Source organism: Spermophilus citellus (genome assembly GCF_964194105.1).
Source record: "Spermophilus citellus genome assembly, chromosome: 13".
Taxonomy (NCBI): domain Eukaryota; kingdom Metazoa; phylum Chordata; class Mammalia; order Rodentia; family Sciuridae; genus Spermophilus; species Spermophilus citellus.
Genome location: NC_138193.1, coordinates 62,930,576 through 62,945,660, shown reverse-complemented (window position 1 = coordinate 62,945,660; position 15,085 = coordinate 62,930,576). Strand labels below are relative to the sequence as shown.

Sequence of the window (15,085 nt, the reverse complement as noted above, 5' to 3'; positions counted from 1 at the left end):
TAAAATACAGTGTTCAGCCATTGTTCAAGAGACTCAACCATAACATAATAAAACAGAACACATAGTACAATCTCATTTTGCTAAAAAAAATATAACAATACAATATACAGAAAAATATACAACAAAATGTTGACAGTGGTTATAGCTCTGCCTAGAACCAGTCTTTCCTTACTATTATTTCTAAGCATTTCTCTCCCTTCATTCCCCACAACCCAAAACACCCCCCACACTATTTTCTATCACAAGCATTATAGTTTATAAATCTTTATAGTACTTTCTCAAATTAAAAGTGATTTATTTATCTGCTTGTTCCCCATTTCCCCCAATATATTGTAAACTTAATACTTATGTCATCTACTGTCCTATATAATAGCTAACAGAGTCTAAACATTCAATAAACTGCATGAATGTTCACAGAATGAACAAATGAATAAATACTATGGAAAGAAGGTAAGGACACAGAAGCCAATAATAATGTCTCATGTAAGTCTACATATTTTCAAAATAAAATAAAACCTCTATGTCTAAAATATATTTTTGTTGGTATAACATTACTTGTATTTCTAAAATTTTATTCTATGCTTTCTTAAAGCATAATATAATATACTGCTTAGGAATACTATCTATAGGTAGTTAAATCTCTGTCATTTATTAGTTGTATGACTTTTGAAAACTTTAAACCTTCACATGTCTCAGTTTCCTCATTTGTATAATGGAACACCAGCAACATCTTTCTCATAGGAATGTTGTAAGAGTTAAATGAAAAAACTTAAGTAAGCTCATGGCATAATATTTAGCACATATTAGACAACAAACAATTGCAATTACTATTATTATTACAAATATCTAGGATTAACATTTGGACTATACCAAACTTTTAAAATCAATTTTATCTTTAGGATCCTGAGCTGCCTTTTTTGGTGTGTCCCCCTCCACTGGCCACCACCCCCCCTGCTTTTTTTAAGTTAGTTTGTTTAGTCCTAGTCCTGAAGAGGAAGAAAAAGGAAAACGGGAAGCAGCAAATCAATATGTGCAGACACAATTTACTATAAGAAAAGCATAGAACAGTGCCTGCACCTGTGGCAAGGAATGTAGCTGGGGATGGTGGCAGGGGTACTGAAAAGTGATGATAAAGCCAGAAAAGGAAAGGTAGAGGAAAAAAAAAAAAAGAAAGAATACCAAGCCTAGGGACTACAAGGCACCTTAGCTTTGTGTTCCATCTAGAGAAACAAAGGACTTTTGTCAGGCGACAGTGAGAAAATAAGCAAACTGACCTAGAAGAGCTAGTTGCTTCATCCTAGTCCTATGCCCAGTGCCCTCATCTATTGCATGAGCAGGCAGGGAAGACCAGTTGGAACTTAGGTAAAACTGGAGATTGCTTCAATCCCATGACTAATTCTAATGTCCTCTGAAGTTATAATCAAGAGTGCAGTGAAAATACATTATCAGTGAAAGAAGGAAGGATGATAGAGAAGGGAGCACCATAAAGACAAGAGTAAGAATTACACTAAACACTATATAGTTCATAATCTCTTGATTCCATTCAGATTGGTTTGTTGGTCTTCAAAACAATGACCCAATCCATGAGTGATTCAACGATCTACATCAAATAGAAATAGACTGAAGACTAACTTGGCTTCAGAACACTTAGATAGTTATGAAGATAGGATTTGAATTCAGATTTTCTGATTCAAAATTCCACTCCTGTTTCTGTACCACATGGCTTCTCCAATTAAAAAAATCTAAATTATTTCACTATTGCCTTCCACCCATTAGACTCCTAGTTCTTTTTCCTTCTTTCCCTCCTTATCAGATCAATTACTAATATCACTAACCTAACCTTACTATAGTAACATAACTATACTAGCATATTACTTATGTCTTCTATTAAATGACAGGAAGAATTAACATCTAACTGTGATAAAGCATTTTATAAGACTTATACTACTGAAAAAACTCTTTTTAAGGAAAAGGGTACTATATATTTTCATCAGTGTAACTTACTATACTTTCTTAGCAAAGAGATAATTATTCATCTAGAATGTGGGATAAAAGGGCTACTACGGGCCATCATCTTAGTGCTTTCAACCGAAAACATTCTGAATTCCAAATTGACTTATAAATAATCATTTATAACATGTCTGTTTGTAATGAGATAATGGAGACAAAGTGGGAAGTTTTTTTACATTGGAGCTGGACAAAGAAAACTTATTTTAATATGATTTTGAATTTAAATTTAATAAAAAAGAAAAATCAGTACTTAACTACATTAATAATAAAAGCAAACAAAATATGGCAAACTTGACTTCCCCAAATTAGAAGGAACTAATATATGCAAAAAAAAAAAAACCACATAATGTCCTACCAAAGGTCAATTTGATAAAAATCAGGAGGGTTTTTGTTTGTTTGTTGTCTTGTTTTTATCATACAAAAAAAACTCTGCCTATATCCTCTTTAATCTCACCTGTTTGGTTTCTTGCTGTTTGCCTACAAAAGACTTCCAATATCTCATATTCTAAGAACATTTCTATATTTTTAGAATTTTAAGAGCCAATCTCTGGTAAATGGTATAGTTAAATTTCTTTCATACAACCTAGACATAAATAACAGTAGACTTCTAAACACTATTTAGGATTGACAAAATTTAATAATCATAATTTTAAAGTACTTAAAAATGTTTTAATTGCATATCATATATTATTGCTCACAATGAGCTCAGTAACGAAGCTAACTGATGTGCAGATGCAAATTCACAATAAGGAGGGGAGGAAGAATAGAGGTAATTTGGACAGAGGGGAGTAAAGGGAGGGGAGGGAGCATGGGAGTAGGAATGATAGTAGAATCAGATGTTATTACCCTATGTGCATATATGCTTATATAACTTTACATCATGTACAACCAGATGAATGAAAAGTTATACTCCATTTATGTATGATATAGCAAAAATGCATCCTACAGTCATACATAACTAATTAGAACAAAAAATATTTAAAAAGTAAAGGGCTGGGGTCTTGGCTCAGTGGTAGAGCGTGTGCCTCACATGAGTGAAGCACGGGGTTTGATCCTCAGCACCACATAAAAATAAATAAATTAAATAAAGGTATTGTGTCCATCTATAACTAAAAAAAATATTTTAAAAATAAAATAAGGGGCTGGGGATGTGGCTCAAGCGGTAGCGCACTCGCCTGGCATGCGTGCGGCCCAGGTTCGATCCTCAGCACCACATACCAACAAAGATGTTGTGTCCGCCGAGAACTAAAAAATAAATATTAAAAATTCTTTCTCTCTCTCTCTCTCCTCTCTCACTCTCTCTTTAAAATAAATAAATAAAAATAATAATAAAAGAAAAGAAAAATAATGAATTAAAAATTTAAACATTAACAATCAATCTTAACTTTCAAGAAATACAAACTAATTTAGGCTGTCATATTATAAGTATTTGTATACTCATCTTGAGCATTAAAGAAGTATGTACAAAGCAAAAGGAACCCAGAAAATAAGAACAAAGTTTTAGTAATCTATTTTGCTTTTTCCTTACATCCCCCATGGGACACTTAAGAGACCCTGAATCTTGTCAGAAACTGAATGCATTTGCTTCCTGAAGTTGCTTATTTACTTTTTTTTTTTTTTTTTTGAGAGAGAGTGAGAGAGGAGAGAGAGAGAATTTTTAATATTTATTTTTTAGTTCTCGGCGGACACAACATCTTTGTTGGTATGTGGTGCTGAGGATCGAACCTGGGCCGCCCGCATGCCAGGCGAACACCCTACCACTTGAGCCACATCCCCAGCCCTGCTTATTTACTTTTGATTTAGCAGTAACAAGGAACAGTAAGAGCTAATGTTGGCTAGGAAAATAAAAATTATAATCATTTATAATATTAGATTTAAATATTTTTAAATGACCTATAAAATAAGTGCTATTTCATATGACATCCTTATCAGGGATAAAAATCACAAATATCCTCATTCAATAACATTTAGTTTCAAAATCTAAGTATTATTCAAAACAAAAGTATTTTTTCCCAGTACTCATTAGAAACTTATAACATAGCTTTATATGAGTCATTGAAATTCAGGAATTCAGGGTCACCAGGTCTAACTGTGTCTAGCGTGTAAAAATTTCAGTGAAAAACAAAAATAGCATTGATATATTACTTGTGAAATTTCTGTAAATCAAAGTAAGCCAGATTCACACTGGTGTTGTGTTTTTGGTATACTGGTCAAAGATTAACAAGTAAAATCACTCATGCAGTTAGTGAAGAATAAATACATTTCAAATATATAAACCGTTAGACAGTTATTAAAATGTCTATACAAAAGTAAAGTTAAAATCTGTATACTCTGTTCTGCTTTGAAAATAATTGCTAAAAGAAATCATGTATTAATATTTTCACAAAGATAAAACAACACTTGGATTTATACAGTTTGGGAACCACTCTACTTTTCTTCCTTTCAAAATAGAAATAATCTAGTGTTAACAGTCTATCTTTATTAATTATATATGTTTTATACCCAATCTCTAATGGGCAAGGTCTTCAAATAATCTAAGTACTCAGTAAATGCTAAGTAAGAATAAATATAATGCTTTCAAGGAATTTTCATTTTAGGAAAAATAAAGCAAAATAGCTAGACACATCTGCATTAAGTCAGTAAGTGGCTCAAGAATAGAAATAAATGTTAGTTTTAAGAAAAAAGTAACAATGTTCATCAATTAGTTTGGCATTACCTCTGCATTCCTCTCCATTATTTGGGTCTTAGCTCACTTCTGCCTTACTAACTTCTCTACTTAGCCTGAATCCCATGGTCAATTACTTCAACAGACTCTCTTTTCAATCCTTTCACTTATCTTGAAACATTTCCCTTTCCCTTTCCCATTCCCCACAGTATATGTAACATTTTTACCACCTTCTTTGTGTTCCCTAGCCAACCTCCATCAATTCTATGCTCAAAAGTAACTGTTTAAAAAGAGTTTTCAGATGACCCTCCTCATATCCAAATATACCTAATTCTCATCTATACAAAACTCCTTTGAAGCAGAATATAGGTGTCTACTCTTTTCAGAGTTAACTGGCTGTTCTTAACCTCACATCTTCCCATTTCATCTGGGACCTTATTCTATTAATTATTCCCTGACTCTCCTATCTTCAATATCTTCATCAACCAAACAAACAACAACAACAAAGAAGTATCAAATTAAACTTCTTTCCTTGAACCCTACTTCCTTCAGTGAGAATTCTTCATCCCCTTCATTGGCAAACCTTTATTTTCTCTATCTCCTTAGCAATGTCTTCCAACTCCAGGCCTGGTTCAGAAAAAGGTTGGTAATGGCCTGATTTCTAAACTCAATGGCCTATATTCAATTTTCATCTAACCTGACCTCAAAGCTCTCAAAAGTCAATAAAGGCAATAAATGTAGAAGGATGGAAAAGTTAGAAAACAACCATTTGTAATCCTCCAAGGTAGCACTTTATTTAAGCAAGGACCATTAGTGTATGCCAAAACCATTGGTTAAAAAGCTGTTGAGGCCTAAGAACACAGTTCAACAGTAGTGCGCTTCCCTAGCAGGTTCAAAGGCCCTGCATTCAATCCCCAGCATTACCAAAAAGAAAATAAGATTAGGGCACAGAATATCTACATCGCCATTAAGCATCACCCTATTGTTTATTTATTAAACAATACAGAATTGTCAGGCTCCACCTTTACCAAATGACCAAGTGTGCATTACCAATACAGGGGCAGCCTGATATGAAGTGCCTGTTGATACATACTATAATACAGTAGGAGGGTCACATATCATCTTTGTGGCAGTCTTGCCAGAAATGTCTCACAGAATCTAACTGTAAGGAAAGAGATCAATTCAGAATGTGGAGAATACTCAGGAACAAATGGCCTCTACTTTTCAAAGGAGGAAATTCACAAAGAGAGGGAGGCAGTGGGTCTATTTTGGCTCATAGTTTCAGCCCATGTCCACTTGGCCCCATTGCTTTGGGTTTGTGGTGAGGAAGAACATCATGGCAGGACACTCATGGTGAAGTAAAGCTGCTAACTTCATGGCAGCCAGGAAGCAAAGAGAATGATAAGAAGAAGGAGTCAGGGTCCCAACACAGCTTTCTTTCAAGGGCTCATCCCCAATGACCTACTTCCTCCGACTAGGCCTCAACTTCTAAATTTTCCACCACTTCCCAATAGCTCCATCAGCTGAGGATGAAATCTTCAACATATGAGCTCTCTTGGGGAACATTTAAGATCCAAACCATAACAAAACATGTTATCAGAAACCACAAATAATTCAATATGCCTGAGAAAATTATATTCGTGGAGGATGGGATAAGTTGTAGTGAGTCATCAAGGCTAGAAAGGTAATTTGGAAAAAGAAGTTAAAGGAATTTATAAATCTGTTAAAGGAATAAGGAATATGTATTTCATCAGGATGATGAAAGTTACAAATAATTTAAGCAGAGGAATGATATAATCAGATTTACCCTTTATAAAGGCCACTGACAACAGCACAGAAGATGTACCAAGACTAGAAGACCAGATAGGAAATTTGCAATCATCTAGGTGAAAGATACATTAAAATTGAACTTGAACTGAGGATATATAGCTCAGTTGGTAGAGTGCTTGCCTTATATGCACAGGGCCCTGGGTTCAATTCCCAGCAACACACACACAAACACACACAAACACAAAAAACCCTGAACTCAATGTTAGAGAGGGTGAAAACTAAAATTTCAGATGTTTTTCCAGTCATAATCTCTTCGGTGTCCCACATTCCAATTTATAACTGCATATACTGGACACCTTTAACAACATGTTTCATAGATACCTAAAATTCAGGATATATAAAACTTAAAAGTCATTATCTGCCATCTTTATTCACCTTCTCCAGCTGCCAAAATTTGATATCTTCTCTAACTTAATTAACAACAACACCATCTATGTATTTCCCAAACCAGGAACCATAGAGCCAATGTGACTCCCTCACATCTTCATATTCTTCAATTTCTATACCGAGTCAGATTGGCCTATGGATTCTACCTCCAAACATACCACAAATCCTTCCCTTAAATCTCCATTCCAATTGCCACTACTACAATTAAGGACTTTATTTGAAGATTACTGTTGTGAGAGTCTTGTACCAAAAGTTCTTTCTTGATCCTAATCTCCCTCAACTTCAAAATCACTTTCTCTAAAATTCACATTTGTTTAAGTTACTCTCATCAGGTCTAAAATCTCTGGCATAAACTCCCTTTACAATCCGCCTCCTGTTCTTCAGTTTAATCAAATTGCAAATAAGTAAATAAAGATGTCTAGGGCATGAACTTTCTTGACATAATTTTTATGATTTCAAAATCATACTTCATTCACTCTATAAAAGAAATTCATAAAATATCATGCATCACCATAATATTCATACACAAACACCTACTCCTTAAGTGTCCTTTGAGTTAAAAAAAAAGTCAACTGTTTGAATGCAAAATTATCCAAATTCACATAATTATTATTATTTTTTTTTAAGAGAGAGGGAGAGAGAGAGAGAGGGGGAGAGGGGGGGAGAGAGAGGGAGAGGGGGAGAGAGAATTTTTTAATATTTATTTATTTTTTTTTAGTTTTCGGCGGACACAACATCTTTGTTTGTATGTGGTGCTGAGGATCGAACCTGGGCCACACGCATGCCAGGTGAGCACGCTACCGCTTGAGCCACATCCCCAGCCCCACATAATTATTTTTTTTGCTATGAAAATTTAATTCTATTTACTAAAATTCAATTTTTAAAGTCCATTGTATTAAGAAAAATTCTTAATACTACCACATGGCTTACTCTGAATATTACTGCTAATAACCTTCAAGCTACCCCCTGAAAAATCATACTGACTAGTTAGAGCTTCATCTACTTCCATACCTTACTTTTAAGGAAAGTTGACCAGCTAACAAAACTTTATAAGAGATTAACTTTATGTATTTTAATCAAATGAACTAAAATGCTAAGCACAATGGACTACTGGATATATAGAAAAGTCAAAGTAACTCTCTGCATAAAAAGATGTTGAAAATAATAGAAAAAGAAACAAACCTAGAACAGGATGAGAATTTTACAAATGATGAGTAGGCTTAAAACCCCTATTTCTTCAGTTAAGCCCTCCCGTTTAAGGAACAATTATCACTGGCTACAAAATAACCCTTCAAATGCAAAAGAAGTTATGCATACTAAATACAGACAAAAGCAATTATTCTCAAAAAAGTAATTAATCTAAATAACTATAGCTTACTCTTGGAAAGTGTAAATTTTTTTGTAAAAAGTCAATTCCCAAAAGAAAATCTGAAATAAAACACTTATTTCAAAAACATGAAAATGTTTTCTCAAATACATATTTTGAAACAAGTTAACCCCCTGCCCCCCTCCCACATACATTTTTTTTTTTTTGGTACTGGGGAATGAATCCAGAGGTGCTTAACCACAGCACCACATCCCCAGCTCTTTTGTAAGTTTTGAGCAGGGTCTCTCTAAATTGCTCAAGGGCTTGCTAAATTGCTGAGGCTGGCTTTGAACTTGTAGTCTTCCTGCCTAGGCCTCCTGAGTTGCTGGGATTACAGGTGTGCACCACCATGCCCAGCCAAGGTAACCCTTTCTTGAACTTAATTTCACCATTATATTAATCAGTTATTATACTGTAAGAATGAAAACCTCAAGGGCTACTGAAGGAAGTCAGTTTGTACTTGTATTAAATCAATTTGTACTTGTATATGGTGATATACTAATTCTTCTATAAATTTATTATAGATAGATGGAAATATATACTTAGTATTTCTCTTCTTAGGGCCTGTCATCAGTCATGGTTCTCGGCCTTGCTATCTCTCAATTCCCATCTTTGGCAACTTCTATATTGCTTTCTAATTTGATACTTCTGAAACAATTAACTAACACTTATGTAGTTATTATAGTTGACATAGCATCTTAATACACATTAACTCATTTAATTCTTATAATAACCTTGTAATACAGGAATCATTACTACCATTATTTTACAGATGAGAAACCATGGATCAGAAAGATTGTGACTTCTCTAAGGTCAAGTGGATACTAAGTAGCAAAAATGGTCCCAATTGTGGATCATTTTTCACCACTAACTTGTTAAAAACATTAAATAGGGGGGCTGGGGATATAACTCAGTTGGTAAAGTGCTTGCCTCACGTGCACAAGGCCCTGGGATCAATCCCCAGCCCCCCCCACACACACACACACAAAAACACATTAAATAAGAATCAAAACTATAAAGAGATTAACTTTATGTATTTTAATCAAATGAACTCAAAATGCTAAGCACAAAATGCCAATTGCTTAATGGGAAAATAAGATGAGATTTCAGTATAAAGTGTGAACTTTTCTGGATATTCATAACATATATATGTACAAGCATAAATATATTAATTAATCAAAACACTTAGCTAACTTCTTTCTTGGCAGTTGAAGCTGCAAGTGGACATGGTGGCTAAAGATACACCATGTTTATTTCAAATTTTAAAAACATATGCAACAATAACCAATAATTCAAAACTATCAATATAATTCAAATCTATGTAATATAAAGCTGCATATTAAGGGAGGGAAAAGTATTTATCTTCAGATTTGAAGACAACTACAAAGTAAAGAATATACATATTCTTTATGTCATTAATAGACTTCCTTTTACTTTTCCCTCCCAGCAGAGTTGCTAGAAAATTTCAAGTGTTAAGTGGAGAGTATTTTTCTACCAGGTGAGGGTCATGAACACCATCTCCAGTCTTTACCAGAATCATACAAACAACAGATTTATAATAGTACTATTGACATTTTGAGTCAGATAATTCTTTGTTGTGTGGATGGGGTATGTCTTTTACTAGTGTACAATAGCTAGCAACACCTCTGGCTACATGCCAACAGTACCCTCCTCAGTTCTAACAACCAAAAATGTCCCCACACACTGTCAAAAGTCCCTTGGAAGGCTAAACTGCCCTTGGAGACCTCTGGATCTTTGAAAAAGGAAGACTACAATCATTTGTTAATTACAATTTTTAGAAAATAGTTCTTTTTAAAATTTGGATTTTAAAAAATGTTAACAATACAAGAGGCTATCTAAATAATATATTTGCTGTGCTTAAGTAAAGCATTTCATTTACAGAGATACTTTAGTCACCCCCTTGTCCTCAAAGTTGGAAGAATGTCCAAGTTCTTTCCAAGCTCTGCTAGCAAAATGTCAAATACACATGAGAATCTAAACAATTCTAACAACCAACGCACCCCCAACCACACTCCCCATTTCTTGTTTTTCAGGTCCACATTGCGGTTCTTAAGCCAGCATCCTAGAGATTCAAGCTTCTACCTTTTAGATTTCCTAATATGGTCTCTGCCAATCATTTGTGAAGTAAGCAGGAAGAAGCTGATTAACTTTTAAGGCCTTTTTCCAACTTGATATCCTAATATTCAGTGGCAAAACTCCTCCTCTAACTTTGACTTAGCCCTGGTGGACACAACTAACTCTTCAGGTCACTGAAGCCATTGATGCTTTTTTCTTTCTCCAAATTTTGTACTTATGTTAACCAAACAGTATATCTGTTGTTTACAATATCCCTTTAAATATCAGGTGACCAGTTGTTTATTCCCTGACCCAAATAAATAAAACAAGTAAACTGATTTTAAAAGCATAACTTTTCAAGAAATTCTGAGTTAATGCCATTTGTATGAAAGGCCCACATTAGGCAAATATTGAGATAAAAAGTAGATTAGTGATTGCCTAGAGCTGCAGGTAATATGGACGAATGGGGAGTAATTGCTAATGGGTACAAGGCTTTTTGGGGTGATGAAAATCTTCTAAAATTCTATTATGGTGCTGGTCAGAGAACTCAGTAAATATGCTAAAACCCACTGAAATACATTTTACACAAGGGTATTTATGGAATGTTGTTAATTATAACTCAAAAAAAAAAAGCTATTTTTAAAAAGTTATGAGCACTTGCCTACCATGAGTGAGGCCCTGGGATAAATCACCAGAACCGAAAAGGAAAAAAGAAGAAAAAGCTAAGAGCAGAAAAAAGGAATTTTAATCAACTTTTATTGATAGAAAAAGGAGTGTAATTAAAACAAATTCTGCAGTTTGCCATTTCATGGGTTATATAAGATTTAACTTCAATTCTGACATAAAAATTTAATGATTTTATCCAGAAATAAATTTTAACTTTTCAAGAAAACAATTATATGCAAATTTAATCATCTTTTCCTTTAAACTGGATGATCTTACCAGTGACAATTTCGAAAACAATGAAAAACATTTCAGAAAGTCAAACGCAGTAGTAACAATACTTCTACAGGAACAAGATATATGAATATCAATAACAAAGCATAGTCTTTACAGTTTTATTGTGAATGGACTGGTAATATAATAATTCTAAAATTACCAGAATATGATTTTAAAATAGCCAAATAACAATAAAATTGCAAACATCTATCAAAAACCAAAATTATCAATTACATATATTGATCTGTCTAAGCTTATCAGGAGCAATGATGATCACTATGAACCACAAATACCCATTTCTAGGAAATCAGACTCTGACTGTAGTACAAATAGAGTCAAACAAATCCCATCTGTTCTATCATAACTGCTCAGTAATCAATTAGGCTCTCAAGGTACTTGTGCTTTCCCAATTAGAACTCCCCATCAGATTAATAAAAGTGAAGGTTCATCAAGATCTACAGCTAAAGTTATAACAATATGATTATCTGTATACTACAAATAATTTAATATGATATCATTTGCCAAGTAAGCATTTACTTTTAAGACTGCCCTGGGTTTGACAAGTCAGAAGTAGAGCCAATTAGAATAATTCTTCAAAAGTGGAGCCTCTATAAAATACAAATAAATAAATAAAGCTGGCTAAAAGAGAATTTAAAACAAAAAAAATTTTTTTGCAACTCTGGTCGGCCAAAATTCTAAAAATACCATCCTGAACTCAACACACGGGCAGAGCAGTAGCTAATTATAATGGTCAGGCAAAAGTTCCCAAACGACAAGGGGAGGGCAGGGATGGCCTACCTTTGTATCATGCAGATATAGAAGGAAGCACAACAGAAGAAAACTACTCAACCGATTATTGCGAGCTTAAATTGCCTAGCTGCAAAACACCGAATTATTCTTTAGGTTAGTTTTTCCCAGAGCTGGGGGGAAATTGAAAAATATTTAATAAAAATTATCCCAAAAGGCTCCAAAAGGGGTTAAGGGCCCGGCTGGAAGAAGACAAGAAAAGTTTGGGGTCAGGATCCAAGAGGAGTGATGGAAGTTCCAGAGCCGGGATTCCGGCGAGGGGCGAGACCGGCGTCAGCGGCCGCCGACAGCAGAGGAGCAGAGCTGTGGGCCGGGATCCCAAAGGGAGAGTGACAAGGAAAAGAAGGTAGCGGAGAGAATGGAAGCTTCGGCGCCGGTCACTTGTGACCGAAACTATGTCCGCTTCGGGCCAGGAAGGAGACAGAGGGAGTGGGGTCTCGGTCCCTCTCTCCGCAGTAGGTCGGGGTGAGCCAGGGCCCCGGAGCGCAGTGAGCAGCGGGGGACTGGCCCGACACCTACCTGCGGTCCCGGGCAGCCGCCCCAGAGACAGGCCTAGTGCATCGCCGCCGCCTCCAGCCCTCCACGTCGCGCCGAGGCTGCTGCTCCGCGGCCGCCGGAGCCTGGCCGGGCCGAGCCCGGCTTCCCGCCTCCGCCTCGCGCCGGCTGGCCCGCGGGCCAGGGGAGCACAGGGTCGCCCTCTCGAGCCCAGCTCCGCTCGGGGGTAAGAGGCGGCAGCGGCGGCTCCCTCACGTCTCTCCAGGGTGTCCCGTCAGCCAGCAGTTTCCCCCGGGTCCGCAGCGCCGCCTCCGCCGCTGCTGCCACCGCCTCTCCCACATCCCCGGCCTCCAGAGGAGCCGCCGCCGCCGCCGCCGCCGCCGCGCAGCGACCACTGCCCCTGGCGCTTCTGCTCCCTGCTCCACTGCTTCTCCTCACCCCGCCGGCCCGGCCCGGCAGGGTCCGGGGAGACCGTGTCGGAGGCTGCCGCGAGGCCACCGCAGCCCCCAGCCCACAATCCACCGCGCGGCTCTGCCGGGGCGGGAGGACCGCGGCCCGGGCCGGGGGGGAGCGCCGCAGCCTCGGAGAGGGGCTTTGGCGCGGGCCGGCGCGCCCTCCGAGGGCGCAGCCGCGTTCCCCCGGGGCGGGGAATACCCCGCAAGGCTCCCCTACGCCTCCTCTAATAGTCCTACACGTAAAGACAAAAATCTTCGCTGAACTCCACTTTTCCCCACGTCCCTTCCCCCACCGAAGCAGGAAGTTAGGGATGACAAGATGGCGGAATATGCCAAGATGTCGGCCGGGTCACCGGACGATGTACCTGCTTGCATCACCCACGTTGCCAAGAGAACTCCCGCCCTGGGCTCAACAGGACCACCCATAGTTGCTATGGGAACACACACACACACACACACACACACACACACACACACACACACACACACGCTTGGGTTCAAGAGGACCACCCACCGTTGCTATGGTAACCCCCACCCCGCCCTGTGCTCAATAGGACCACCCATGTTGCTATGGGAACTCCGGTTCTGGACAGCAATAGGACCAAGGGAAGTGGAATGAAGCCAAGTGCCACACTTTCTGGAAATCCCGTAGTGAAGGCTGATATAAGACAGTGGACTTCTGCTCTAGGATCCTTGAGCCATTCCCACTTTGCTGCTTGTTTTGAGAAATGCACTTTGACTTTCAATAAATCTAGCTGCTTCTCCTATGTGTCTTGCTCAATTCTTTGTTCCAGACCGTAAGAACTTGGACATTGACTTGACTCTCCTCCGGTGACATTTTTGGCATGCCAGATAGAAGGTAAGCCCCCTGAAGCCCTCACTGTTCTGCTTTATGATATATATATATATATATATATATATATATATATATATATATATAGTTTTTTTATTGGTTGTTCAAAACATTACAAAGCTCATGATATATCATCTTTCATACATTTGACTCAATTGGGTTATGAACTCCCATTTTTACCCCAAATACAAATTGCAGAGAATCTCTAATCGTAGCACACTGGGACTGAGGAGCTATTGAAAGTTTCCCCTGAGGACAATCATAAGGCACTTCTTTCAAAGACAGTGAAAAATCTTTACCCAATAGGTTGGATAACCCGAGATTCTGATAGACCCTTGAGTGGAAGACCCCATCCCCTGGATAATTGTGATATCCCAGGGTGACTCTCTGGGAAGACTCAAAGATCCAGGGAAAAGGGAGTTCGACTGTCATTTGCCCAATAGGGCAGATGGTCTACTTTTTCTCGCTACTTTTGTATGCATGTGTCAATTAATATTACTTAACCTGTTTCTCCCAGTAATCTAAGTCCACATTTTCAGTGGGCACCATATGGGCAGTTAAGAGCCAGTAGGGTGCCTACCACTTGAAAATTCCAATGACAGGATAACATAGTTGTGAGCCACAGTTAGAATTAGCCTTTGCCAGACTCAAGACTAAACTCACCATCATGGGCACATAGTTAAAAAAAAAAAAATCCAACTCCCCCAATCCTGTGGCCATCCAGGGCAAATCATGTCAGACTTCCCTTTCTATTGCGGGCATTAAGCCCATCCCTGATTCCATACTCTTCCTTCTCTTGCCTCCTGCATGCCTCTACTTCAAAACTACCAATTCCTCCTCTCCTGAAATGGTGCTCAAGACCTCCTCCTGGAGACAGGTTGGCCCTTTTGCACTATTAGCACCTCACTATTTCTGTTGGATAGTTGGGGCCTACTGGCTGAGGTGGTTTCTTTCTCATGTGCTAAAACACAGACCAGACCAGATGAAAATTGCTGTTCCTTTTTTTTATTTTAATTTGATGAAAAAGTAGAAACAGGATTTGGATTGCTGGAATACATCCCAGCAGTCCCTGGCTGATAAAGCAGACTGGGTGTTTCTTAGCCTTTTGTGTAAGGAGGCCAAATTTCACTGGACTTGTGAAAGTAGTTATAAGGATGCCCAAAGTCAGGCACTACTCCAGGAGTTTCCACCATTAATGTTGA

The 15,085-nt window shown here is 37.9% G+C and overlaps 1 protein-coding gene across 1 annotated transcript in view; it reads right to left on the bottom strand.

Moving 5' to 3' along the window:
* The window catches only part of VPS54 (VPS54 subunit of GARP complex), an 87,023-nt gene extending 74,389 nt beyond the window's left edge, over nt 1-12,634 (bottom strand). Inside the window, exon 1 of the mRNA XM_081264647.1 lies at nt 12,072-12,634. The gene's annotated coding sequence lies outside the window, so the exon portion shown is untranslated. The remainder of the gene's footprint in view (nt 1-12,071) is intronic.
* Nucleotides 12,635-15,085: the final 2,451 nt, after the last annotated feature.